Source organism: Pleurodeles waltl, chromosome 4_1, assembly GCF_031143425.1.
Source record: "Pleurodeles waltl isolate 20211129_DDA chromosome 4_1, aPleWal1.hap1.20221129, whole genome shotgun sequence".
NCBI classification, from domain to species: domain Eukaryota; kingdom Metazoa; phylum Chordata; class Amphibia; order Caudata; family Salamandridae; genus Pleurodeles; species Pleurodeles waltl.
Window position 1 is genome coordinate 758,495,440 of NC_090442.1, and position 24,827 is coordinate 758,520,266.

Sequence of the window (24,827 nt, forward strand, 5' to 3'; positions counted from 1 at the left end):
CCTCATCAGTACCACCTCTATCCTAGCTAGGTGGCCACCCCATACCCGGGGGCCAAATTTCTTGATGAAGGGAAAGGGCTATGTGCCCCCACCACATGCCAGTATCACCCTGGGTACCTCGTCGCCCAGATGCAATACTTCACAGTGTCCCAAGGAGCCCACCCTGGGTACTGTGATTTCCAGATCAGGAGAGTGCAGGCATCCCCTGGGCAGGAAACTCAACTTTATTCCCACTTGAGTCCACAAAATGCAATCATAGAAACTAAGTTAAAAGAAATACTCACAGACATGTTGATTTTATTTTTTAATCGAAACTTTATTAAAAATGTTTAGAATAATCTCTATTATTAAACATTGCATTGTGTGAATTACTAAAATATACATTTGATTAAAATTATTTGTGATTTTTGGACAAAGATGATAAATCTTCTTTATATATTTTGGTATCCTCACCCTTGATAAAGCCACTAAACCCACTTTTTATATTTTGGTGTTGTGACTCTTTGACAAAATTAGTGAATCTGCCTGAGTGTGGCCAAGACCTGTGAGACCAACTGCATGCTGCAGGAGGTAGGGAGCTTGTAGGATGTTTGGCACAGGGCCTGGTGCCACAATACAGGCTGTATGCAACGTACATTGGGGTATAGGGTGCTCACAGAGGGTTGGCTCAGTCCGCAAGCCATGCACTGCTGGGCTTGCCTACGAAGGGTTGGATGTAGGACCTTTCCACAGTCTGTGTGCATTTGGAGGATGGTTTCTCATGGGGCATACATAACCTGGTCGCAGGCCAACGGTCATGCAGGTGGTGTGGTTGGCTTTATGTATAATAATAAAAAAGTAATAAAGTAATAAAGTACATTGTGGGTTTGGCTTTATGTATAGTAATAAAGTATTACTTTGCATTAACCTCTTCGCTGCCAGGCCTTTTCCCCTCCTGTGCCGAGCCTTTTTTTGGCTATTTGGGGCAGTTTGTGCTTAGGCCCTCATAACTTTTTGATCACATATGCTACCCATGCCAAATTTGCATCCTTTTTTTCCACCATCCTAGGGATTCTAGGGGTACCCAGACTTTGTGGGTTCCCCTGAAGGAGACCAAGAAATTAGCCAAAATACAGTGAACATTATTTTTTTTTTTAAATGGGAAAAAAAGGGCTGCAGAAGGCAGCTCGTGGTTTTTTCCCTGAAAATGGCATCAACAAAGGGTTTGTAATGACAAGATCACCATCTTCCTAGCTTTCAGGAACAGGCAGACTTGCATTAGAAAACCCAATTTTTCAATGCAATTTTGACATTTGACTGGGACATACCCTGTTTTTACTATATTTTATGCTTTCAGCCTCCTTCCAGTTAGTGACCAAAATGGGTGAGAAACCAATGATGGATCCCAGAAAGCTAAACATTTCTGAAAAGAAGAAAAAATTCTGAATTCAGCAAGGGGTCATTTGTGTAGATTCTACAAGTGTTTCCTACAGAAAATAACACCTGAAATAAAAACAAAATTGAAATTGAGGTAAAAAATACAGCCACTTTTCTCCACGTTTTACTCTGTAACTTTTTCCTGCGATGTCAGATGTTTGAAAGCAATATACCATTACGTCAGCTGGACTCTTCTGGTTGCAGGGATATATAAGGCTTGTAGGTTCATCAAGAACCTTAGTTACCCAGAGCCATTAAATGAGCTGCACTTTGCAGTGGGTTTTTATTCTATACTGGGTATACTGCTATTCATTTGCTGAATTATAAAAAGTGAAAAATAGATATCAAGAAAACCTTTGTATTTCCAAAATGGCCACAAGATAGGGTGTTGAGAAGCAGTGGTTATTTGCACATCTCTGAATTCCGGGGTACCCATACTAGCATGTGAATTACAGGGCATTTCTCAAATAGATGTCTTTTTTACACACTGTCTTACATTTGGAAGGAAAAAATGTAGAGAAAGACAAGGGGCAATAACAATTGTTTTACTATTCTGTGTTCCCCCATGTCTCCCGAGAGAAATGGTATCTTGTTTGAGTGGATAGTCCTGGCATCCCCGACAGGAAATGCCCCAAAACACAACGTGGACACATCACATTTTCACAAAGAAAACAGAGCTGTATTTTGCAAAGTGCCTAGCTGTGGATTTTGGCCTCTAGCTCAGCCGGCACCTGAGGAAACCTGGCAAACCAGCGCATTTTTTAAAACTAGACACCTAGGGGAATCCAAGATGGGATGACTTGTGGGGCTCTGACCAGGTTCTGTTACCCAGAATCCTTTGCAAACCTCAAAATTTGGCCCAAAAAACACTTTTTCCTCTCATTTCGGTGACAGAAAGTTCTGGAATCTGAGAGGAACCACAAATTTCCTTCTAACCAGCGCTCCCTCGAGTCTCCCGATAAAAATGGTACCTCACTTGTGCGGGTAGGCCTAGCCCCGTGAAAGGAAATGGCCCAAAACACAACGTGGGCACATCACATTTCTCCACAGAAAACAGAGGTGTTTTTTACAAAGTGCCTAAATGTGGATTTTGGCCTCTAGTTCAGCCGGCACCTGGGTAAACCCAGCAAACCAGCACATTTTTGAAAACTAGACACCTAGGGGAATCCAAGATGGGATGACTGTGGGGCTCTGACCAGGTTCTGTTACCCAGAATCCTTTGCAAACCTCACAATTTGGCCAAAAAAACACTTTTTCCTCTCATTTCGGTAACAGAAAGTTCTGGAATCTGAGAGGAGACACAAATTTCCTTCCACCCAGCGTTCCCCCAAGTCTGCCAATAAAAATGGTACCTCACTTGTGGGGGTAGGCCTAGCGACCGCGACAGGAAAAGCCCCAAAACACAACGTGCACACATCACATTTTCACAAAGAAAACAGAGCTGTTTTTTGCGAAGCACCTAGCTGTGGATTTTGGCCTCTAGCTCAGCCGGCACCTAGGGAAACCTAGCAAACCTGTGCAGTTTTGAAAACTAGACACCTAGGGAAATCCAAGATGGGGTGACCTGTGGGGCTCTGACCAGATTATCTTACCCAGAATCCTTTGCAAACCACAAAATTTGGCCAAAAAATACTTTTTCCTCTCATTCCGGTGACAGAAAGTTCTGGAATCTAAAAGGAGCCACAAATTTCCTTCCACAGAGCATTCCCCCAAGTCTCCTGATAAAAATGGTTCCTCACTTGTGGGGGTAGGCCTAGCTCCCGCAAAAGGAAATGCCCCAAAACACAACGTGGACACATCAAATGTTTCCACAGAAAACAGAGGTGTTTTTTTACAAACTGCCTACCTGTGGATTTTGACCTCTAGCTCAGCCGGCACCTGGAGAAACCTAGCAAACCAGCGTATTTTGGAAAACTAGACACCTAGGAGAATCCAAGATGCAATGACTTGTGGGGCTCTGACCAGGTTCTGTTACCCAGAATCCTTTGCAAACCTCAAAATTTGGCAAAGAAAACACTTTTTTCTCTCATTTCGGTGACAGAAAGTTTTGGATTCTGAGAGGAGCCACAAATTTCCTTCCACCCAGCGTTCCCTCAAGTCTCCCGATAAAAATGGTACCTCACTTGTGTGGGTAGGCCTAGCGCCCGCGAAAGGAAATGGCCCAAAACACAACGTGGGCACATCACATTTATCCACAGAAAACAGAGGTGTTTTTACAAAGTGCCTACCTGTGGATTTTGGCCTCTAGCTCAGCCGGCTCCTGGGGAAACCCAGCAAACCAAGGCATTTTTTAAAACTAGACACCTAGGGGAATCCAATATGGGGTGACTTGTGGGGCTCTGACCAGGTTCTGTTACCCAGAATCCTTTGCAAACCTCAAAATCTGCCCATAAAAACACTTTTTCCTCTCATTTCGGTGACAGAAAGTTTTGGAATCAGAGAAGAGTCACAAATTTCCTTCCACCCAGCGTTCCCCCATGTCTCCCGATTAAAATGGTATCTCACTTGTGGGATTAGGCCTAGCGCCCACGACAGGAAAAGCCCCAAAACACAACGTGGACACATCAAATTTTCACAAAGAAAACAGAGCTGTTTTTTGCAAAGCACCTAGGGCCATATTTAAACTTTTTGACGCAAAACTGCGCTAACGCAGTTTTGCGCCAAAAAAATTAGCGCCGGCTAACGCCATTCTGAAGCGCCATGCGGGCGCCGTATTTATTCAATGAAGTTAGCCGGCGTTAGCCGCCAGCGCTGTCTGGTGTGCGTTAAAAAAAACGACGTACACCAGGCAGCGCCGGTGTAGAGGGAAAATGGCGTATGGGCGTCCACAAATGGTGCAAGTCAGGCTGAGGCAAAAAAATCGCCACAACCCGATTTGCGCCATTTTTTTACGACGCCCATCCCCCATTGAAATGACTCCTGTCTTAGCAAAGACAGGAGTCATGCCCCCTTGCCCAATGGCCATGCCCAGGGGACTTCTGTCCCCTGGGCATGGTCATTGGGCATAGTGGCATGTAGGGGGGCACAAATCAGGCCCCCCTATGCCACAAAAAAAAATTAAAAAAAATACTTACCTTAATGTCCCTGGGGTGGGTCCCTCCATCCTTGGGTGTCCTCCTGGGGTGGGCAAGGGTGGCAGGGGGTGTCCCTGGGGGCAGGGGAGGGCACCTCTGGGCTCATTCTGAGCCCACAGGTCCCTTAACGCCTGCCCTGACCCAGGCGCTAAAATCCGGCGCTAATGCGGGTTTTTTAGACCCGCCCACTCCCGGGCGTCATTTTTGCCCGGGAGTATAAATACAACGCATATGCATCGGAGTCATTTTTTAAGACGGGAACGCCTACCTTGCATATCATTAACGCAAGGAAGGTGTTCACGCAAAAAAATGACGCTAACTCCATGAACTTTGGCGCTAGACGTGTATAAATATGGAGTTAGTTTTGCGTCGAATTTGCGTTGAAAAAAACGACGCAAATTCGGCGCAAACGGAGTATAAATATGCCCCCTAGTTTTGGATTTTGGCCTCCAGCTCAGCCGTCACCTAGGGAAAACTAGCAAACCTGCACAGTTTTGAAAACTAGACAGCTAGGGTAATCCAAGATGGGGTGACTTGTGGGGCTCTGACCAAGTTTTGTTACCCAGAATCCTTTGCAAACCTCAAAATTTGGCAGAAAAAACAACTTTTCCTCTCATTTCGGTGACAAAAAGTTCTGGAATCAGAGAGCAGCCACAAATTTCCTTCCACCCAGCGTTCCCCCAAGTCTCCTGATAAAAATGGTACCTCACTTTTGTGGGTGGGCCTACTGCCCGCAAAAGGAAATGCCCCAAAACACTATCTGGACACATAAAAATTATCAAATACAAAGCTACTTGTTTTTGAGGGGGCCACCTGAGTTTTTGGTACTGGGCTCAGCAGCCTTCTAGGGAAACCTACCAAACCCAGACATTTCTGAAAACTAGACATCCGAGGGAGTCCAGTGAGCTGTGACTTGCGTAGATCCCTCAAAGTTTTCTTACCCAGAATCCTCAGCAAACCTCAAATTTAGCTAAAAAATCACATTTTCCCACATTTCTGTGTGGGATCACTGCACTGGGACACATTTCATATCACCCAATGTTTCCCTCAGTCTCCCGGTAAAAATGATATCTCATTTGTGTAGGTGGGCCAAGTGCTTGTGAAAGGGAAGAGCCAAAAACATGTCGATATTGAGGGGGAACTAAAGGGGGTCCAAAAGGGCAGTTTGCAAAAAATCATTTTTAGGCTGACAAGTGCATCAGAATTTTTATCGGTATAGATGAGACAATGCTGGGTGGTAGGAATTTTGTGGATTCCTGCAGATTCCGGAAGGTTCCATCACAAAAACATGGGAAAAATGTGTGATTTTCCAGCAAAGTTGGAGGTTTGCAGGGGATTGTGGGTACAAAAATGGTGCGGGTGCATGTGAAACACACCACCCTGGAATCACCCAGATGTTTAGTTTTCAGATGTGTATAGGTCTTGTGGATTTTTCTACATGGCAGCGTCCCAAAGTCCATAAAGTGCAGCCCTCACCATTCCAAGTGGGACGATTTTGAGAGTAAGCCAAGCTCTCATGGCCCAAATGTAAAACTAAAACCCAAAATAATCAAATGTCTTCTTGCTTGCTGTGGGATAAAATGTTTTAGAGTGCGGGGGAGAGCTGAAAGACTGTTACCCCCGTCAGTTGAGGTGGAGGCGTAATCAGGCCCATACTGGTTGGTAGCCACCACCCCAATATATATATATATTTTTTAATTCCCTTGCATCTAGTAGACTTTCTGACCCCCGGGGTGTGGATCAGGAGTAATTGCCCCATCTGCCCACTGGTGGCCAGAACAACTTTGGCCCCATTTATTTGGCGCGGTGGTATGGCCATACCCCCAGCCTCTTATTTTTTTTTAAAAACTTCCCGGCCTCTGGTGGGCTTTCTGCCCCTCCTTGGGGGCAGATGGGCCTTCCAAAAATATGCCCATCTGCCCCCAATGGGGGGCAGATATGGCCAACAGAAATGTGCACCCATGGGGAGCAACCCTTACCCAAGGGGCTGCCCCCCTAAAGAAAACACACGCATACACACACACCAATCCCTGGTGCCTAAATGGTTTCTGCCCCCATGGGGGCAGATTGGCCTAGCAAAAATTGGCCAATCTGCCCCCAAGGGGGGCAGACATGGTCTAAAAACAATTTGCCCCCCAGGGGAGAGACCCTTGACTAAGGGGTCTCTCCCTACCTCTAACAAAACAAAAAAAACAAAACAAATTCTTTTTTTTATCCCTGCCGCCTAGAGGTTTTTTGCCACACCTGGGGGCAGATCGACCTAATAGCAATAGGCCAATCTGCCCCCGGGGGAGGCAGAAATGGCCTAAAATAAATTCCCCCCCACCTCCCCTGGGGGCGACCCTTGGCTAAGGGGTCGCTCCCCACCTCAAAAAAAAAAAATATGTGTCCCTGGCGCCTAGAGGCTCAGATTGGCCTAGTAACAATAGGCCGATCTGCCCCCAGGGGGGCAGAAATGCCCTAAAATAAATTTGCCCCCCCCACACTCCCAGGGAGCGACCCTTGCCTAAGGGGTCGCTCCTCTTGCGTGACATTGGCGCAAAAAAAAAAAAAAACGGTGCCTAGTGTTTTCTGCCCCTCTTGGGGACAGATTGACCCAACAAAAATCGGCCCCCAAGGGGCATAAATAGCCTAAATATAATTTGCCCCCTGGGGAGCGACCCTTGCCTAAGGGGTCGCGCACCAACTAAAAAACAAACAAAAAAAACACACAAAAAAACAAACAAAAAAAATTATCCCTGGCACCCAGTGGATTCTGCCCCCGGGGGGCCAGAAAAGGCCTTCAAAAATATTGCCCCCCTGGGGAGCAACCCTTGCCCAAGGGGTTGCTCCCCTCATGCCAGTTTCAATTTTGAAAGAAATCCCTGGTGTCTAGTGGGCATTTCAAAAGCCGGATTGCTTTACAATCCGGCTTTTGAAATGCTCTGAGAGACCTCAAAGGGAAGGAAATTCCTTTCCTTCCCTTTGAAGCCTCTCAGGTCCCCCATCACATGATCGGAAGAGAAATGCTTAGCATTTCTCTTCCGATCGCGCTGGAAGGTGAGCTTCCAGCGCGATGGGGAAGTGGCCTCTGATGAGGTCAGCGCGCATTTGCACGCTGACGTCATCAGATGTCACTGGTGGGGTCAGGGGGTGTCGGGGGTGGAACGGGGAAGGCTTTCCCTTCCATCCCTGCCTTGGGGGGTGGGAGGGAAACCCACGGAGGGAGCGCTAGCACTCCCTCTGGGCTCCAGGCCGAGGACGTAATTGTTACGTCCTCGGCACAGGAGCACTGTGCCGCAGGACAGAACCAATACGTCGGCTGCACAGAAGCGGTTAAAAAAAGAACTCACTGAAAAAAACAAATGTTAAAGCATGGTTATAGTTAGGAATTGTAGTTATATATTACCATACATTAAAAAAAAAACTTTAGAAATTCACTGAAAAACTCTAAAGTAAAAGTAATGTTATAGTTACGTAAAGGTTTCAGTGATAATGTAATATTTTTAACAAACAAAGTCATGGAAATTCACCAGTCATAATTATCTCTGCTAACTATAGGTCATGCCGGAAAGTAACTAGAACTCATGCCCTCACAATGCTCTGCTAAATAGACGACATATAACATGACTCATGACACGTTCTATGACATCATTGATAACAAGACTGCAACATCTGAAATGATGTCATTGATGACAACACTGCATGGCAGGGAAACAACATAGTTACTTTAGCACAAGAGTTATGGTTACTAGAGACAATTACAACTGTCGCATTTCAGTGTTTTTTAAATTTAAAATATTACATACATATCCTACCAATAGTTACCGTGCATGGTAAATTGCATAAGTACTTACCTACGTAGTAAAGTGATGTGTGGTAAAGGCTGTGTGGTTAAGGCATTGCATAGTAAAGGTATCTTTGCTGAGGCAGCTAAAGCTGTTTCCCTATTTTTGTACTAAACATTTTAGACGTGTAGGCTTCCCTGAAGTGTTGTGTTTTCTTTTAGAGGAAGCAAAGCGCTGCTCTAGTTACCCGCAGTCGAAACAACAATAAGGCTGATTCGTCTCTGTAGATTTAATTCCTTGCCCTTTTCCTACCTCCTCAACAGAAAATAAACAATCGGTCCAGGGACGAAGGTCAGGACAAGGAGTCAATCTACTGGTTTCACTGGAGATCAAAGGCTGCTTGATGTCACTTTCCCTATCCCGGGCACTTCTGTTAACTGACAGTCATGAGTGCATGCTGTTTAACTCAACAGTAACAAGCAAAAGTTGTTAACAAAATAATAATCACGTGGCTCGTTAGAATGATCTTTTATTTATTTTTCTTCACTAGAGGAGGACTAGCCCAAAACTGTTATACGTAGCTTCAGGTGGGGTTATACATTAAGAAAGAGATCTGTGTTACATGGTGGTTTAATAGGAAGACGCCGATTTAAACAGCAGACAACACACAGTGGTCCCATTTACAGCAAGATGTACACAATATTTAATACAGTTGAAGTGAAGCCAAACTGTAAACCCTGATTAACGCAGGGTGAATGAGAAGGCCATCTTCTCTTCAGATGTATACAGTTACCAATGGAATCAGAAGCGGTTCTATAAAGCGGGACGGAGAGTGACATAGATCTAAAAAATATGGTTCTCCCAAGCGGAGTTACAAGTCCATTGTGCACTTTGAGCAGAGCGAATGAAAATAAATGTCGATGGGTTTTGTGCAAACAATTCACCCTGCAGAGCACCGAAATTACAGAAATCAATTTCTTTTTTAGAACTAATAGCTGAACTTCCCTTCAACCTGAAGACGCATGTTTGATCAATAACCTAAGTATTTGTTGGAAAAATAAAGTATAATCTTTTTAAAAAGCAGCACGCTCTTCAAGCGTGGCCTTGGTAATAGTTAAATAGGTATTGACAGCATATATCATGCAGTGTGCCCATGTGTTTGTTTGTTGCAACTCTGTAGACTGTTCAAGGTCATCAGATTTCTCTCTACACCCACATGGTAGCGATTTTCTAAAATTAGCTGGCGAAATGGCAATTCATAGTCAATTGCTGACTTGAGTATGGGGGCGACATCATAGTCTCCCAAGGCTAGGATGAGTGCTCCATTTCATCTTCCAGACAATACCCTCCTGACCGGTTCCTCCGCCTCAGATAATGTTGCCATTGTAAACCCTCCAGTGTTCCTGGTTAAGAGAGGAGGTAATTTACAAAAGTTGATGGGGGCATGATCTGGTAACTTGTAACAGCTAACTAGAAACGATGTCATCAACTAATAAGGAAAAGGAGGAGCTTGTTACTTGGTCCTAAGGGCTATGTCCTGTTGGCAACATCTTAATAGTTTATAAATTGATGACTGCATCAATTGATTACTTTTAGCAGGAGGTCTCACTTCTAAACACATCTGTTTATGCTTCCTCTCCCTTTTTGGGTTACGTGGCATTACCAGTTGAAGGAAAAAAACCTTGGTTAAGATGACACCTTTTCTGGTGTAAAGAGTGGAGACTTGACTTGTCTGCAGGAGAATTTAAGCTTAGATTTCACATTTATATCGGCTATTCACATCATAATAATCATCAAAAAGGTCTGCAATTCAGATTCCCATCAAGCCCATGGAAATATAAATTATATAATTAGCCAATATTGTTTAAACCTGGTTTCTGAATCTATCATATACATCCATGCGTGTAGCTGAGTATATGCGGGTAAGCATATTGCCATTGTCCAACAGATATGGTACTAAGTATTACGTTTAAAAGAAAGAGCTTGAAAGCTTTCAAATAGATTGTCAGAACTCACCAGGGGTTTCCTGTAGACTCCAAGGTTGGTAGAAACTTTTAGCTTGCTTCCCCCATCTTCATCCGTTTAGAATCCCCACTTGGCAGTTTTTGGGGGATGGCAATGATGGTCACCAGGACAGCAATCAAGGAGCCATATGTACGAACACATTTTCCCATAAGGACAGAATGGGTAAAACCCTTTGATACATCTGGCCCAAGATTCTTTACCCATTGTTTGCACGCTGTGCCTTCCGCAAGGTCTGCATTTTTCACACTGCCCACTTGTCTTTAATTACCTTTATTTCCTTAATGGCTGATTTTCCAATCCAGTATGACTGTCATTTGGTTCTGGATTGATTATCCTTTAATTCCGGGTTCAACAGGGTTTTGACAGTGCATAAGCCAGCCCTGCCTTCTAGTTCATGATTTGCAATGTGCGTAAATGGTGGGTTTTTCTGCTGTCAACTAGATCGCTCACATGTAATTCTCTTGTGACTGATTGCCACTTATTTTTCTACAATTATTCTTGCAGTCTTACCAGTAAGAGCCAGTCTCCAGCTTTCATCTGGTGTAAGTTGACTTCAGGACTAACGATGGAAAGCGTGTTTGCTTTTGAATTACCTTGTTATTGTTAAGTGTTCACTGACGTTTTATTGAATTTCTTAATTTACAAGAAGTGATGTGCTTCTCACTTACTTACCAGAGCTGCTGGACCACCCTTGTTTCCCATCATCCTACTTTTCCAATATCTGCAGTACAAACAGGATTGAGGGCATCAGGAAATTAGGAAGGTTATGGATAACGTGCACTGTCCCCTACTCTGGTCATGATAAAGATATGTTCTACTTTGAGTATAATAGCAAAATCTAAAAAAGAGCACCTAACTAGATGCTGTTACAAGAACCTTTCAGCTTGATCTACCAAAAATACTTACGTTTTTTCCAATTGATGTTATTTACAACACAATATTCACTATTAACAAGAACACAATAACAAGAAAAAATGACACATCTCACCTGACTTATCATAGATATGATCAGGGAAACACTTAAATTTAGTCTAGGATACAAGCGCCTAATATCCACATAAATCCACTCATCCTTGCAACCATTTACTTCAAAGTTGTATTTGAATACAGATCTGCTGAGAGCGATTAACCTCATACTGTTTTATATGTAGGCTAAACACTAACCTTCCTGACAACAGACAGCCTCCTTACCTGCACAGTCAGAGAATTTTGAAAAATCTCATATTCGTATTAACCAGGTTCCTTTGAATACAATTGATATGGATTAGGGTCTTCTTCATAGATGGACATTATGGGTTACAATAGGAATTAGATTTGAGTAGTAATAAAAAGCAGTCCAGTTTCTGCAGGAAGATCTATGTCGGAAGCCAAATACAGTTGTGGAATTCTGTACGTCTTTGATACAGTGGTGGGTTAAATTGATTTGTGAACTTGCCTTCTTGTGTGGATTTTGCATTACGTAGCTTCAAAAACGTAAACTACTTTCGGCAGCTCAGAAGGATTCTGCTGTTGCTTCATTGTTCCCAGAAAATGTTACTTATTCTTGCCATGGTCTTACCCGTCTGGATTTTTGGATAGTACATCACCTCATATTGGATAGTATGGGCCAGATGTAGCAACTTGGCAATTTGCGACTTGCAAATTGCGAGTCCCTGTGACTCGCAATTTGCAAGTCGCAAATTGCTATGCAGTACGGTGTCTCAGACACCGACTGCGACTCGCAATGGGGTCGCAATGACCCACCTCATCAATATTCATGAGGTGGGTCGCAAATTGCGGCCCCATTGCGAGTATAGGCACTCGCTAACATGGAGGCCTGCTGACGTCAGCAGACCTCCATGTTCGTGACTGCTTTTTAAATAAAGCAGTTTTTTTTATTTTTAAGTGTAGCCCGTTTTCCTTAAAGGAAAACGAGCTGCACTTTAAAAAAAACCGAAACCTTTAGTTTCGGTATTTTTTCAGGGCAGGGAGTGGTCCCTTGGACCACTCCCTGCCCTGAAAAAATATTTTTGGGTCCATTCACAAACTGGAAGGGGTCCCATGGGGACCCCTTCCAATTTGCGAGTGGGTTACCATCCACTTGAAGTGGATGGTAACTGCGACTCCATTTGCGACTGCGTACGCGGTCGCAAATGGAATTGCATCCCACTGCGAGTCGCAAATAGGAAGGGAAAACCCCTTCCTATTTGCGAGTCGGAAATGCATTTTGCGAGTCGGAGCCGACTCGCAAAATGCATTTCTGAATAGCAAAGTGGCTTTTGCGCCTCGCAAACGGCGATTTTCGCCGTTTGCGAGGCGCAAACACTTTGCTACATCTGGCCCAAAGTGCTATATAAATGCAATTGCAATACAAAGATAATATATCACTCACACTGACAGTAATATCATAACACTCAGCGATAGGGCAGTCAATTGTAGTTCATACAGGATGCACAACTCCTTTTTATTGCTTGACACTCTTACATTCACATAAGACACCACTGCAAAGAAGCCTGAGCATCATCTAGTACTGTACCAGCCCAGAGCAAATAAACCAGCAGTCAATAAGTGAACATGCATTGAATAACTGAAGATATCTGCCACATGCAGCTAGCCAACTGAGTATTTTAATTTAGTCCATCACTGCAGGTCCCAACTAGCTACATACTATGACCACTACTTGACATCTCACAATGACAATAAGATATGGGATGTTATTATCTAGGTCCATCCCAGCAGATGTCTCTTCCATTTCTCCCTTTAACCTGTATCTGCTCAGGACCAATAACTTTAAACAAAATATCTCAGAAAGGACCACCCAGTGCAGAAAGCAGATAAGTGGATATGAACACAAAAAATTGCGTAAATGGTCCTGCAGAGCTGCTCAAAGCTTCCAGCTTACTGCAAACCTATCACTCACACTTCTTCCTCCATCACACTGCTAATTGCTGTATCCCATTTCAGGATAACTGCATGTCAGTGGTAATCACACACCACATGGAAACACTTCCCATATAGGATCAAAACAAAGGCGACATCCGTCCAACCAAACACTCTACAAGGTATAGCGTGCTACCGACACAAGCAAGAGCTTCGGCACCCCACACAGGGGTAGAAGGTGTTATATAAATATTTCAATTCAATACATAACAACACAATATAACACAATACAATACAATAAAACACAATTATCAACTCACTCTAGTTCAGACTCTTGGGCCCTCATTACGAGTTTGATGGTCCCAGGACCGCCACAGTGGCGATGGCAGTCGCATCGCCGGCAGCCCGGCGGAGAAGATCACCATATTATGAGTATGGCGGTGTTCCCAACAGAATACAGCCAATACACAGCACCACACATCTTCAGGCTGGCGGAGACCACGTTTCCACTGATCATATTGCAAGGTTGCACACCACCAGGATTTCCGGGGCGGTTACACCGCCACAAAAAGTCTGGCAGAAATTAACAGCATAAAAGGAGACACTCACCTTCAGAAACAGACACGTCCGTAGCCACCATGGAACCCGAACTTGAAGTCTTCCTACTGCTTCTGCTAGCCATGCTACTCCAGAACCAGAGACTGCGATGAGGACAACAACCATAAGTACACACACTTAGCACACAATGTAGGGAAGGCCATTAGTACACACCCATACCCAACACACAACCCCGGCACGGCTAACGACGGCCACACACACAAACATACACCAGTACCAACACACTAACACATCGACATACACACACCCACACACCCACACACAAACAACACACACCACAGCCAATGCACACATGCCATACAAACCACACCACACACACACACTACCACCACTGTCAAACACATCTACACACAACACCACCAAGTCACACAAAGACAGCACAATCATAACCACACAAACACATTGTCAGAAAGGCACACCGCAGATATCTACAGGAAAACACACACTGGCAGCAACACGCAACAACAGCACACAACCAAAACAAACAATAACACTGCCAAACAATATGTCTGAGCACACACCACATCCACCCAACACACAAAGTACATCACAGATGCATCACAACACACACACCACTACCACACAATGCCACACAACACCAACATAACACATCACAACAAGTTTTTAGCACAACTCACCCACACAACTCATGCTGCTACACAAACACATCACATACACAAAAGACACACACCAAATCGCACATGTGCAACATGTACAACACAGACATGTGGAAAGAAAGCCAGGATAAGTTTGTAACCATCAATACCAATGTTTAAGTGGTGCAGGTATATTACAATATACAAATAGATGTGAAACAAACTATATACAAAATGGTCCTATTGACCAGTCCAATTGTTCTCAGTGCTCCTGGCACACCAGACAATGTCTCTGGGCCCAACTTGAATCCTGACTGCAAAGTATCCTCCACATGGCAAGGGCATCAATGGGGCAGGCAGGCACCTCAAGGGTGAAAGAGGGGATGAGGTTGGGGCTTGGGTTTTGGAGGGGGGGTCCTTTGGTTTATCTCCGTCTATCCTAACCTGCTGTAGCTGCTGACACCAGTGAGATACCCGAGCACAGATGAGGAAGACTGTTTCAATGAGTCCCATGGAAGGATGAGACGTGTCATCGAAAGGACCTTTCGGCTACTGAAGGCCAGATTCTGGTGTCTACACGTCTCAGTAGGTGCCCTGCTCTACAGACCATTAAAAGTCTGTTGGATAGTTGTTGCCTGCTGCATGCTACACAATCTAGCCCTGAGACGTCACATCCCATTCCTAGATGTTGAGGAGGTGGCAGCTGGACCAGTGGCTGATGACGGTGACATAGATAGTGATGAGGAGGCAGATGATGAGGATGCAGCTGACACTAGAACAGAGTTGATCCAACAATACTTCCTGTGACATACAGGTATGTGCTTATTCTGTTGTATGCGTTCTGTACTGCTGTCTGCCTTGTGACATTGCTCCTCCTGATATGCGCCATCAGTGGAGGTAGGAAGTGCAGCTATTCCACTGTGTGCATTTGGTGGACAACATGTTGGCCATCAGGAGAGGAGTTACTGCTCTGATGTCATAGCTATTTTAACTATACTGTAGCAAGCATTATATCTGCAATGACTTGGGCATGTTGTATGTTCCCTGTACTGCTATGTCAACTGCAATTGGACTGCCACACATATTGTGGTTATCAGTATTGCTGCCCATCCTCACTGTACACAGTGAATGTTTATGGAACATAACTGTTACTGGCAGTAGGACTTGCCTTTAGTGGAGTAATGTCAGCTATGAGGGATGTACCATTGGGAATGCATGTCTGGAATATGTGGGTCTGCCATTGTAATATGTGTTAACCTTCCTCTTGCCTATTCGCACTAGGGAGCTCAACAATGTACTGCATTTGTGTTGGTTGTGCAGCATTGACTCCTGTTGTGATGGTTGTCCCTGTCATGGTTTATTTGCAGGTCTGTTGGGTGGTGCTACTCTGGTTCCTGGCTTGACTGGTGGCTCCCTTGACACACGATTTCAAAATATGTCTGTTCTACTGTCATACTCCCTGCACATTGCAGCCCATTCTGTCCATCTTCCAGACTTTTAATGGTCAATTTGTTAACTCTAATGACATTTTGTACAACAGTAAATATTACTTGTTACAATAAAGACAGGTAAGCAGTAGCTGTGCTCAATGCTGTTTATTGTGATACACAAGTTCAATGGGTGATGAGTGGTGTCATGGTGGATGTAATCTTCAGAGTAGCTGGTCCAGCTGTAGGTAGTACAGGCCCAGTATCCAAGAGCCATGGGAAAATGGAGACATGACAGCTGGACAGTCAACACGGTGTCTCAGTGGCACACAAGGGAGAATGTTCAGGAGCGGCTCACTTCCTGGCAGTGGTTTCGATCTTGGCATCAGGTCCTGCAGGATGTCTGGATGGACAAACTCATTTGCATGGGTGTTCCTCAGCTGCAGATGGAGGGGAGCTAGTGGCCTGTGGGTCCTCTGGTAGAGCCTCCATTCCACTAGCTGTGGCAGAGTTGAAGGGGCTCAGTTGGTATGTGGCTCGTGGAAGGGGTCTGCTGGAGGGTGGAGGACGGTAGTAAGTTCCTTGAACACCCTTGCAATGGATGCCATGGTGGCATTGTGAGCCAGCCACTGCTGCATGGTCTCCTGGTGGTATTCCCTCTGCAGCCTCTAGTTCTCCTGCAAGGTTGATAGGATATGGTCCATCTTGTCCTGGGATTGCTGGTATGCTCCCAGGACTTTGGAGATGGCCTCCTGGCCACTTGTTTCCCTTGTGGGCCCCATCCCTTGGCCCACAGGTGCCCTCCAACTGCCCCTGCCCCCTTCCAGTTACTCCAGGACCTTCATTGTCTTGGGTGTGAGGGGTTGACTCTGGTTCCGGTACTGTGGGTAACACTGCTGATTGACCAGTCCTTGGAACACAGGTTTGGGGACAAGGGGTTGGCTGTGCTGTTGTTGCCACTTGAGTCGGGGACTCAGATGTGGTCAGGGTGGGGCTGGTGGATGTGGACTGACCTGTTGTCCCAAATGGCCCAGGTAAGTTGTCATAGTCCAGGCTTCTATTGGGGCCTTCATCATGGGGAGGGTTAGCTGACTCTGGCATCTGGCAGGAATGGCAAAAACAACAAGTGATGGACGGAATGCTGAACATTGTCAAGCACTCACCCCCAGTCATAGATCTGGGTTTAATCCATCGTTCTTTTGCTCACCATGCCACCCCAGTTTGGACCCAGCCATATGCAAATCAGTCTTGACCCTGTTCCTCATGGGAACAGTCCAGACCGAACTGCCAAGCCAGGTCCTCACTGGACCGGAAACAAGCATCCTGGGACCGGTTTCGGGGTTTCACCCCTCATCAGCCAGGCTAGCTTGAATCCAGTGGCATGGGAAGCACGGGACCCACGTCTGGGCATACCCTTCCCACTTAGGGCGACAAAGCAAAAACAACAAGTGATGGACGGAATGCTGAACATTGTCAAGCACTCACCCCCAGTCATAGATCTGGGTTTAATCCATCGTTCTTTTGCTCACCATGCCACCCCAGTTTGGACCCAGCCATATGCAAATCAGTCTTGACCCTGTTCCTCATGGGAACAGTCCAGACCGAACTGCCAAGCCAGGTCCTCACTGGACCGGAAACAAGCATCCTGGGACCGGTTTCGGGGTTTCACCCCTCATCAGCCAGGCTAGCTTGAATCCAGTGGCATGGGAAGCACGGGACCCACGTCTGGGCATACCCTTCCCACTTAGGGCGACAAAGCAAAAACAACAAGTGATGGACGGAATGCTGAACATTGTCAAGCACTCACCCCCAGTCATAGATCTGGGTTTAATCCATTGTTCTTTTGCTCACCATGCCACCCCAGTTTGGACCCAGCCATATGCAAATCAGTCTTGACCCTGTTCCTCATGGGAACAGTCCAGACCGAACTGCCAAGCCAGGTCCTCACTGGACCGGAAACAAGCATCCTGGGACCGGTTTCGGGGTTTCACCCCTCATCAGCCAGGCTAGCTTGAATCCAGTGGCATGGGAAGCACGGGACCCACGTCTGGGCATACCCTTCCCACTTAGGGCGACAAAGCAAAAACAACAAGTGATGGACGGAATGCTGAACATTGTCAAGCACTCACCCCCAGTCATAGATCTGGGTTTAATCCATCGTTCTTTTGCTCACCATGCCACCCCAGTTTGGACCCAGCCATATGCAAATCAGTCTTGACCCTGTTCCTCATGGGAACAGTCCAGACCGAACTGCCAAGCCAGGTCCTCACTGGACCGGAAACAAGCATCCTGGGACCGGTTTCGGGGTTTCACCCCTCATCAGCCAGGCTAGCTTGAATCCAGTGGCATGGGAAGCACAGGACCCACGTCTGGGCATACCCTTCCCACTTAGGGCGACAAAGCAAAAACAACAAGTGATGGACGGAATGCTGAACATTGTCAAGCACTCACCCCCAGTCATAGATCTGGGTTTAATCCATCGTTCTTTTGCTCACCATGCCACCCCAGTTTGGACCCAGCCATATGCAAATCAGTCTTGACCCTGTTCCTCATGGGAACAGTCCAGACCGAACTGCCAAGCCAGGTCCTCACTGGACCGGAAACAAGCATCCTGGGACCGGTTTCGGGGTTTCACCCCTCATCAGCCAGGCTAGCTTGAATCCAGTGGCATGGGAAGCACGGGACCCACGTCTGGGCATACCCTTCCCACTTAGGGCGACAAAGCAAAAACAACAAGTGATGGACGGAATGCTGAACATTGTCAAGCACTCACCCCCAATCATAGATCTGGGTTTAATCCATCGTTCTTTTGCTCACCATGCCACCCCAGTTTGGACCCAGCCATATGCAAATCAGTCTTGACCCTGTTCCTCATGGGAACAGTCCAGACCGAACTGCCAAGCCAGGTCCTCACTGGACCGGAAACAAGCATCCTGGGACCGGTTTCGGGGTTTCACCCCTCATCAGCCAGGCTAGCTTGAATCCAGTGGCATGGGAAGCACGGGACCCACGTCTGGGCATACCCTTCCCACTTAGGGCGACAAAGCAAAAACAACAAGTGATGGACGGAATGCTGAACATTGTCAAGCACTCACCCCCAGTCATAGATCTGGGTTTAATCCATCGTTCTTTTGCTCACCATGCCACCCCAGTTTGGACCCAGCCATATGCAAATCAGTCTTGACCCTGTTCCTCATGGGAACAGTCCAGACCGAACTGCCAAGCCAGGTCCTCACTGGACCGGAAACAAGCATCCTGGGACCGGTTTCGGGGTTTCACCCCTCATCAGCCAGGCTAGCTTGAATCCAGTGGCATGGGAAGCACAGGACCCACGTCTGGGCATACCCTTCCCACTTAGGGCGACAAAGCAAAAACAACAAGTGATGGACGGAATGCTGAACATTGTCAAGCACTCACCCCCAGTCATAGATCTGGGTTTAATCCATCATTCTTTTGCTCACCATGCCACCCCAGTTTGGACCCAGCCATATGCAAATCAGTCTTGACCCTGTTCCTCATGGGAACAGTCCAGACCGAACTGCCAAGCCAGGTCCTCACTGGACCGGAAACAAGCATCCTGGGACCGGTTTCGGGGTTTCACCCCTCATCAGCCAGGCTAGCTTGAATCCAGTGGCATGGGAAGCACGGGACCCACATCTGGGCATACCCTTCCCACTTAGGGCGACAAAGCAAAAACAACAAGTGATGGACGGAATGCTGAACATTGTCAAACACTCACCCCCAGTCATAGATCTGGGTTTAATCCATCGTTCTTTTGCTCACCATGCCACCCCAGTTTGGACCCAGCCATATGCAAATCAGTCTTGACCCTGTTCCTCATGGGAACAGTCCAGACCGAACTGCCAAGCCAGGTCCTCACTGGACCGGAAACAAGCATCCTGGGACCGGTTTCGGGGTTTCACCCCTCATCAGCCAGGCTAGCTTGAATCCAGTGGCATGGGAAGCACGGGACCCACGTCTGGGCATACCCTTCCCACTTAGGGCGACAAAGCAAAAACAACAAGTGATGGACGGAATGCTGAACATTGTCAAGCACTCACCCCCAGTGCTTCCCATGCCACTGGATTCAAGCTAGCCTGGCTGATGAGGGGTGAAACCCTGAAACCGGTCCCAGGATGCTTGTTTCCGGTCCAGTGAGGACCCGGCTTGGCAGTTCGGTCTGGACTGTTCCCATGAGGAACAGGGTCAAGACTGATTTGCATATGGCTGGGTCCAAACTGGGGTGGCATGGTGAGCAAAAGAACGATGGATTAAACCCAGATCTATGACTGGGGGTGAGTGTTTGACAATGTTCAGCATTCCGTCCATCACTTGTTGTTTTTGCTTTGTCGCCCTAAGTGGGAAGGGTATGCCCAGACGTGGGTCCCGTGCTTCCCATGCCACTGGATTCAAGCTAGCCTGGCTGATGAGGGGTGAAACCCTGAAACCGGTCCCAGGATGATTGTTTCTGGTCCAGTGAGGACCTGGCTTGGCAGTTCGGTCTGGACTGTTCCCATGAGGAACAGGGTCAAGACTGATTTGCATATGGCTGGGTCCAAACTGGTGTGGCATGGTGAGCAAAAGAACGATGGATTAAACCCAGATCTATGACTGGGGGTGAGTGTTTGACAATGTTCAGCATTCCGTCCATCACTTGTTGTTTTTGCTTTGTCGCCCTAAGTGGGAAGGGTATGCCCAGACGTGGGTCCCGTGCTTCCCATGCCACTGGATTCAAGCTAGCCTGGCTGATGAGGGGTGAAACCCTGAAACCGGTCCCAGGATGCTTGTTTCCGGTCCAGTGAGGACCTGGCTTGGCAGTTCGGTCTGGACTGTTCCCATGAGGAACAGGGTCAAGACTGATTTGCATATGGCTAGGTCCAAACTGGGGTGGCATGGTGAGCAAAAGAACGATGGATTAAACCCAGATCTATGACTGGGGGTGAGTGTTTGACAATGTTCAGCATTCCGTCCATCACTTGTTGTTTTTGCTTTGTCGCCCTAAGTGGGAAGGGTATGCCCAGACGTGGGTCCCGTGCTTCCCATGCCACTGGATTCAAGCTAGCCTGGCTGATGAGGGGTGAAACCCTGAAACCGGTCCCAGGATGCTTGTTTCCGGTCCAGTGAGGACCTGGCTTGGCAGTTCGGTCTGGACTGTTCCCATGAGGAACAGGGTCAAGACTGATTTGCATATGGCTGGGTCCAAACTGGGGTGGCATGGTGAGCAAAAGAACGATGGATTAAACCCAGATCTATGACTGGGGGTGAGTGTTTGACAATGTTCAGCATTCCGTCCATCACTTGTTGTTTTTGCTTTGTCGCCCTAAGTGGGAAGGGTATGCCCAGACGTGGGTCCCGTGCTTCCCATGCCACTGGATTCAAGCTAGCCTGGCTGATGAGGGGTGAAACCCTGAAACCGGTCCCAGGATGCTTGTTTCCGGTCCAGTGAGGACCTGGCTTGGCAGTTCGGTCTGGACTGTTCCCATGAGGAACAGGGTCAAGACTGATTTGCATATGGCTGGGTCCAAACTGGGGTGGCATGGTGAGCAAAAGAACGATGGATTAAACCCAGATCTGTTACTGGGGGTGAGTGTTTGACAATGTTCAGCATTCCGTCCATCACTTGTTGTTTTTGCTTTGTCGCCCTAAGTGGGAAGGGTATGCCCAGACGTGGGTCCCGTGCTTCCCATGCCACTGGATTCAAGCTAGCCTGGCTGATGAGGGGTGAAACCCTGAAACCGGTCCCAGGATGCTTGTTTCCGGTCCAGTGAGGACCTGGCTTGGCAGTTCGGTCTGGACTGTTCCCATGAGGAACAGGGTCAAGACTGATTTGCATATGGCTGGGTCCAAACTGGGGTGGCATGGTGAGCAAAAGAACGATGGATTAAACCCAGATCTATGACTGGGGGTGAGTGTTTGACAATGTTCAGCATTCCGTCCATCACTTGTTGTTTTTGCTTTGTCGCCCTAAGTGGGAAGGGTATGCCCAGACGTGGGTCCCGTGCTTCCCATGCCACTGGATTCAAGCTAGCCTGGCTGATGAGGGGTGAAACCCTGAAACCGGTCCCAGGATGCTTGTTTCCGGTCCAGTGAGGACCTGGCTTGGCAGTTCGGTCTGGACTGTTCCCATGAGGAACAGGGTCAAGACTGATTTGCATATGGCTGGGTCCAAACTGGGGTGGCATGGTGAGCAAAAGAACGATGGATTAAACCCAGATCTATGACTGGGGGTGAGTGTTTGACAATGTTCAGCATTCCGTCCATCACTTGTTGTTTTTGCTTTGTCGCCCTAAGTGGGAAGGGTATGCCCAGACGTGGGTCCCGTGCTTCCCATGCCACTGGATTCAAGCTAGCCTGGCTGATGAGGGGTGAAACCCTGAAACCGGTCCCAGTATGCTTGTTTCCGGTCCAGTGAGGACCTGGCTTGGCAGTTCGGTCTGGACTGTTCCCATGAGGAACAGGGTCAAGACTGATTTGCAAATGGCTGGGTCCAAACTGGGGTGGCATGGTGAGCAAAAGAACGATGGATTAAACCCAGATCTATGACTGGGGGTGAGTGTTTGACAATGTTCAGCATTCCGTCCATCACTTGTTGTTTTTGCTTTGTCGCCCTAAGTGGGAAGGGTATGCCCAGACGTGGGTCCCGTGCTTCCCATGCCACTGGATTCAAGCTAGCCTGGCTGATGAGGGGTGAAACCCTGAAACCGGTCCCAGGATGCTTGTTTCCAGTCCAGTGAGGACCTGGCTTGGCAGTTCGGTCTGGACTGTTCCCATGAGGAACAGGGTCAAGACTGATTTGCATATGGCTGGGTCCAAACTGGGGTGGCATGGTGAGCAAAAGAACGATGGATTAAACCCAGATCTATGACTGGGGGTGAGTGTTTGACAATGTTCAGCATTCCGTCCATCACTTGTTGTTTTTGCTTTGTCGCCCTAAGTGGGAAGGGTATGCCCAGACGTGGGTCCCGTGCTTCTCATGCCACTGGATTCAAGCTAGCCTGGCTGATGAGGGGTGAAACCCTGAAACCGGTCCCAGGATGCTTGTTTCCGGTCCGGTGAGGACCTGGCTTGGCAGTTCGGTCTGGACTGTTCCCATGAGGAACAGGGTCAAGACTGATTTGCATATGGCTGGGTCCAAACTGGGGTGGCATGGTGAGCAAAAGAACGATGGATTAAACCCAGATCTATGACTGGGGGTGAGTGTTTGACAATGTTCAGCATTCCGTCCATCACTTGTTGTTTTTGCTTTGTCGCCCTAAGTGGGAAGGGTATGCCCAGACGTGGGTCCCGTGCTTCCCATGCCACTGGATTCAAGCTAGCCTGGCTGATGAGGGGTGAAACCCTGAAACAGGTCCCAGGATGCTTGTTTCCGGTCCAGTGAGGACCTGGCTTGGCAGTTCGGTCTGGACTGTTCCCATGAGGAACAGGGTCAAGACTGATTTGCATATGGCTGGGTCCAAACTGGGGTGGCATGGTGAGCAAAAGAACGATGGATTAAACCCAGATCTATGACTGGGGGTGAGTGTTTGACAATGTTCAGCATTCCGTCCATCACTTGTTGTTTTTGCTTTGTCGCCCTAAGTGGGAAGGGTATGCCCAGACGTGGGTCCCGTGCTTCCCATGCCACTGGATTCAAGCTAGCCTGGCTGATGAGGGGTGAAACCCTGAAACCGGTCCCAGGATGCTTGTTTCCGGTCCAGTGAGGACCTGGCTTGGCAGTTCGGTCTGGACTGTTCCCATGAGGAACAGGGTCAAGACTGATTTGCATATGGCTGGGTCCAAACTGGGGTGGCATGGTGAGCAAAAGAACGATGGTTTAAACCCAGATCTATGACTGGGGGTGAGTGCTTGACAATGTTCAGCATTCCGTCCATCACTTGTTGTTTTTGCTTTGTCGCCCTAAGTGGGAAGGGTATGCCCAGACGTGGGTCCCGTGCTTCCCATGCCACTGGATTCAAGCTAGCCTGGCTGATGAGGGGTGAAACCCCGAAACCGGTCCCAGGATGCTTGTTTCCGGTCCAGTGAGGACCTGGCTTGGCAGTTCGGTCTGGACTGTTCCCATGAGGAACAGGGTCAATACTGATTTGCATATGGCTGGGTCCAAACTGGGGTGGCATGGTGAGCAAAAGAACGATGGATTAAACCCAGATCTATGACTGGGGGTGAGTGTTTGACAATGTTCAGCATTCCGTCCATCACTTGTTGTTTTTGATCTGGCAGGAATACCTGTGGATGGAGAGGGAGAGAGCTACATTGTGGATGTGTACTTCTTTGTTTCATAGTCTGGTGCATACAGTGGCTTGACTTGCTTCCCAGTGATGGCAATGACAGATGCAGCACTGCTGACTATGTCTGTGGGAGATGGATTGTTACATTGGGTCCATGTTCCATTGAGGGTTGTGGATAGTGGATAGCATTGCTGTCATTGCCATGTAGTAGTACACAGTCAACACATCTAGTTGGTGTAGCTGGTGTGATAGTTTTACGTGCAGGTGTTCCACTGTGAAGTGGATATTCCAGCTTTTCAAATGTAGGGAGTAGTGCATTGTGAGAGTTGTGGTGCTTGCCATTGTGAGAGCTATTCATGCACAAAGAAGGGGATGTTTGGGGATAGTGGCAGTGGGGTGTTGTGGCATACAGGGGAGCGGCATTAGATGATTGGGGGATGCAGAAGTGTGAGTTTGGGTGAATTGGGGAGTGATAGGGTGGTGGGGATGCATGCTGTACAGGAGTCATTGGTGCTATGTGAATGTTGTTGACTTACCAGAGTCCAGACCTCCAGTTATTCCAGTAAGGCCCTCTGGACACATGATATCCAAGACCTTCTCCTCCCACTCTGGGTGAGGAGGTGGTGCTCCACTGCCAGTCTTGTTGATGGCAACGTGGTGCTGTGAAGTCATGGAACGCACCTTCCCCCTAAGGTCATTCTACCTCTTCCTGATGTCCTCCCTTGTGCGTGGATGGATGCCCACTGAGTTGACCCTGTCAACTATCCTCCATCATAACTCCCTTTTCCTAGCTATAGATGTTTGCTGGAGGTGTGCTCCC